The following is a 5,668-nucleotide window of genomic DNA, read 5'->3' on the forward strand; positions in this document are numbered from 1 at the left end:
TAAGGTTAGTATGAATAATTATATTCATAGCTTTTACTCAAATAGGTTCCCTATCCTTTCTGCTCAAGGCGTCGGCTATGACGACCCGAAAATTTCCGATTATATTTAAACTTAATCTTTATATGATTTCGACACAATAAGCAAAGTCTGTTATCCTGAGTCTCAAAATTCTTGAAATATTTTCGTACATTCATTTGACTTCGACCATTTTCGACGATTCACGAACAATTAATTGTAAATAGATATGTGTGTATATATGTATATATAAATAGTAATTGGAAATATAATATTAAATATTATATGTTGTTGTTATTAAAATTAATTACGTAAAATAAAATAAAAATATGATATTATGATAATTAATATTTAAAACATGTCTATATATATAAATAAAGTATATTAAATATATATTTCGTTATTTCGAATCTATTTAGTAAACGACAATAACACTCAAATACCATTTGATGAATATTAAACAAGTTTAATACGAACTTATATGATTTTAAAATAAACGATGATTCGAAAATGAGTTATACAATTTATAGGTTTATTTATAATGTATTTAGGAACTAATTGTTGAATTTTAAAACTTTTTATATTTTACTTGGGGTTGGGAGTGAATAATTAATGTAATTTTTATTTAATAGTTAATGACTGAATTTTATACCATAATGACCACAATAAATAAAGCTATTTAATTTAAAAATATGATATTTTTCTGAAAACTTTTATCCGCCACAGATTATCAACGGAACACAAAATAAAACCGTAATAAACTGTCGGTGGTGGCTGCTAATCTATGCACAATGTGATTCATAGGTATTATAGCATTATAATTTGTATATATATGTGAGATATAGATTCATATAGATAGATGGTTAAGACCATCGACACCACCCACTATGATCACCATCTAACACCTAAGGGCTAAGGCGGCCAACACCTTAACAGTGAGCACCACCTTGATCGCCGGCAACCATATCACCACCAACCGCCATCTTTCTCTCCTTCTTCTTCTTGATTTCTCCCTTCGTAAACCACCATCCTCCACCCACTTAAACTGTCACTTTATTAGATGACATGGCCAAACTGTTTTCCTATTTTAATCAACGAGAACAATCACCAAACTTTAATTATTAGACTATTATTCGATCTCTATAAAATCACCAACCACAAACCAAAGTTGTTTCTCGTTTTCCTTATTGAACTAACACAACCATCACCTGCAGCCTTCACCCTCATGTTTCTGTTTGGTGAACCCACTTCGACCAAGAACACCACTAGTCACCACCACCCTTGATTATTTTACCACAACTAACCTGCTCCAGGTTGATGTTCGGTTTTGACCAACCCACCAAAGAAACCCATCTACTGCTACTGCTCCTGTTTCCCTTGCGAGATTACAGCAAAACACCACCAAGAATCACCTTCACTCCACCAATGAAACCACCACTTATAGTTGATCAGAAACGACACACCATCATCACTTAACCTACTACTACTGCATACTGTAACTGCTAGTTCACTTATTTCTATTTGATTACAAACTCCAAAAAAACTAAAAACATCGAATACCTTTTAACTGCTATTGATACTGGGATAATTCTATTCGAGGATGATTCCACATAGACGAATAGGGTTGATGATGGTATTGTTATGATGAACATCCGGATGATACAGTGAATAACGATAATGATGAACAACTAGCCGCCGTTGCTTTATTATTATTATTTTGACAATGAAAGATGATATATGGTTGCGTGACTTTTACTTTCTGGCCGACCAATACTAAGTAAACGACCCCAATTGATTTGTAAAGTATAATGAGTTTACTTTATTACTACGTTGGGGCTGTGTGACGACCCGGAAATTTCTGACCAAATTTAAACTTTATCTTTAAATGATTTAATGTTTTCGACACGATAAGCAAAGTCTGTAATGTTGAGTCTCAAGTTTTGGAACTATATTCGTGTAATTAATTATTCTTTAACTGTTCTCGAAGATTAACGAACAATATATATATAACTTAATGTGCATATATATATATATATATATATATATATATATATATATATATATATATATATATATATATATATATATATATATATATATATATATATATATATATATGACTTCAAGTTATTTAGTAAACGATAGTAACATTTGATTATTGATTCGATTGATATTTAGATAAGTTAACTAAAATGTTTAAGATGAACCAGTAAAACACTAATTTGCTACAGTATTTTCGAATTGCTACAGTACCCGAAAAGCTACAGTGTTTTCGAAAATCACTATTTACTGCAGTAACTTTGCTACAATAAAATACTATTTCAAAATGAAAATGTATATATGTATATGTATATGTATATACTACGAGACGATGATTTATAGAAGCAAATAACCAAAATACTTAATTAATTAAAGCTACACTTCGAGTGACATAGTTTATCAATGATTAAGTTTAATTTTTGATAAAGGTACACGTCGCGTAATGAAAAGTACTAGTTTTCTAAGCATACGAAAATGCATTCAAGAAACCGGGACATAAGTCGAGTGTCAACGTACAAGTCTTTGGAACTAAATTTACAAGTCAACGTTGCACGAGAATATAATATAATATATAATTAATTAATATAAATTATATATATTATATATTAATAAATAAATATGTCAATGAGGAAGAGTTAAAAATTTGTGAGCTGGAATCCTAGGTCATGCGATCGCATGGCCAGCACCCTTTGAACCCATGCGATCGCATGGGGTGGAAATGGGTGAAAGGTCCTATAAAACGTATGAAGTCTGGTTCCATTTTCATCCATCTGTTCTCTCGCTCTCTCTCACAAACATACATATATATTTATTATATAATTATTATTATTATTATTATTATTATTATTATTATTATTATTATTATTATTATTATTATTATTAAGATTAATATTATTGTTAATCTTATTATTTTTAGTATTGGTATTATTATTAGTAGTATTATTACATAAAATATTACAACGAGGTTATGAGCGGGTTACTTTCAAAACTGGTTTTCGAGCGGGATAAAGCTAAGGAAACTATGGGTTATAGCTCTGGAGGTTATGGGTAATGTTCGTGGGTATTGTTTGCAAATCAAACCTAGTGTTTATCATCTCTGTTACGTCTACGTACTTTCCTGCAATATTGAATCACAATATTGATACGTGAGCATTCATGTCTTATCTTTTATATATTAATTGTGTATCCATGTCTAATGCTCGAGTATATATGTTTATGCATGCTTGTATGCTAAATTTCATCATTAAACAGTTTATGATGAATCACGAAATTAAATACATATATTACTGATAAAAGGTATATGATATGCATGTTTTTGGAAAGCTGGCGAAAAATCAATAACTTTTCATTTAGAAATCGCGTAATTTCGATGAACGAATTAAAAGATATGGTCAATTGAATTATGATTGACGTTAATTGGAATTGCTTTTGAATCTGCAATTAATATTTAAACAACTTGTTTGTAAGATTGATAAATTGGATTTTTGAATATTACCAGCCGAGTAAATGAATCCTTATATAAGGCACGTCTCGTTTTGTTGAACTATTGTCAAAATTGACTTTTTAAAACGACTTTGAATAACTTTTGTATGTCGATCTCGAGCATTAGGATTGTGATACACTATGACCTGACCTAGCTTGATAGACATTTATTGACCAACATATATTCTCTAGGTTGAGATCTACGGTTATTTGGTATTCTGAGTTTCTGTCACATTTCGGTGAACGACTTTATGTGCTGCTTAGGTGAGTTTCATTTGCTCCCTTTTTAATTGCTTTTGCAATATATATTTTTGGGCTGAGAATACATGAACTTTATTTCAAACGTAATGGATACAAGTACATACTAAATTCTACACCGAGTTTGAACCGAAAATCCCTTAGCTTTGGTAACTAGCAACTGTCGGTTATAAGAACTGGTGGGCGCGAGTAGTTATATATAGATCCATAGGGCTTGACATCCCCGTCTGTTCCAGGTATAGAAACCCTAGCCTGAACTATAAAACAGACGTATGCTATTTGAGCTTAGTACACGTTGGTTTGCGTGTATTGTACATGTTGGTTGCATGTATGTTAAAACAGGGGTACTTATTATAACGTTAAAGCTTAGTTACCAGGGTGCTCAATCTTGTAGAATATTTTGATAAACATTTCTGGATGAAACAACTTAAATCTTGTGATCCACCTTTATGTACAGATTATGCAAAACATTAAAACTATGAACTCACCAACCTTTGTGTTGATACTTGTTAGCATGTTTATTCTCAGGTTCCCTAGAAGTCTTCCAATGTTTGCTTATATGTTAGACAAGCTATGTGCATGGAGTCTTACATGGCATATTTTTCAAGGAAACGTTGCATTCACCAAATCATCACCATGTATCTTATTTTGACTGCTTTGTCAACAGAAGTACTATTATAAACTATTATTTACGGTGATTGTTTATATGTAGAAATCATCAGATGTCGAAAACCTTTGATTTAAATATTCATTAATGGTGTGCCTTTTCAAAAGAAGGCAATGTTTACAAAACGTATCATATAGAGGTCAAATACCTCGCAATGAAATCGATGAATGATGTGTTCGTCCATATGGATTTGGAACGTGTAGTGACCCGAACTTTTCCATGTTTATATATATATTAAATGAAATTGTTATTTACATGATTAAGTATTTCCAACATGTTAAGCAATCAAACTTGTTAAGACTTGATTAATTGAAATAGGTTTCATATAGACAATTGACCACCCAAGTTGACCGGTGATTCACGAACGTTAAAACTTGTAAAAACTATACGATGACATATATATGGTTATATATATAGTTAACATTATTTTATTATAAGTATGTATCTCATTAGGTATTTTAACAATGAGTTATATACATAAAAATGAGACTATTAATTTAAGAAACTCGAAAACGATATATATAACAATTATCGTTATAACAACGTCTTACTAGGTACATATGAATCATATTAAGATATTGATACACTTGGTTAATTATGTTAAATGATAAGTAAATATATTATTAAGTGTATTAACAATGAAATACATATGTAAAAATAAGACTACTAACTTAATGATTTCGAAACGAGACATATATGTAACGATTATCGTTGTAACGACATTTAACTGCATATATATCATACTAAGATATATTATATATCACAATATCATGATAATATAACAATTTAACATCTCATTTGTTATAATAAACAATGGGTTAACAACATTCAACAAGATCGTTAACCTAAAGGTTTCAAAACAACATTTACATGTAACGACTAACGATGACTTAACGACTCAGTTAAAATGTATATACATGTAGCGTTTTAATATGTATTCATACACTTTTGAAAGAATTCAAGACACTTATCAAAATACTTATACTTAACAAAAATGCTTACAATTACATCCTCGTTCAGTTTCATCAACAATTCTACTCGTATGCACCCGTATTCGTACTAGTACAATACACAGCTTTTAGATGTATGTACTATTGGTATATACACTCCAATGATCAGCTCTTAGCAGCCCATGTGAGTCACCTAACACATGTGGGAACCATCATTTGGCAACTAGCATGAAATATCTCATAAAATTACAAAAAT

Source organism: Rutidosis leptorrhynchoides, chromosome 7, assembly GCF_046630445.1.
Source record: "Rutidosis leptorrhynchoides isolate AG116_Rl617_1_P2 chromosome 7, CSIRO_AGI_Rlap_v1, whole genome shotgun sequence".
In the NCBI taxonomy this organism is placed as follows: domain Eukaryota; kingdom Viridiplantae; phylum Streptophyta; class Magnoliopsida; order Asterales; family Asteraceae; genus Rutidosis; species Rutidosis leptorrhynchoides.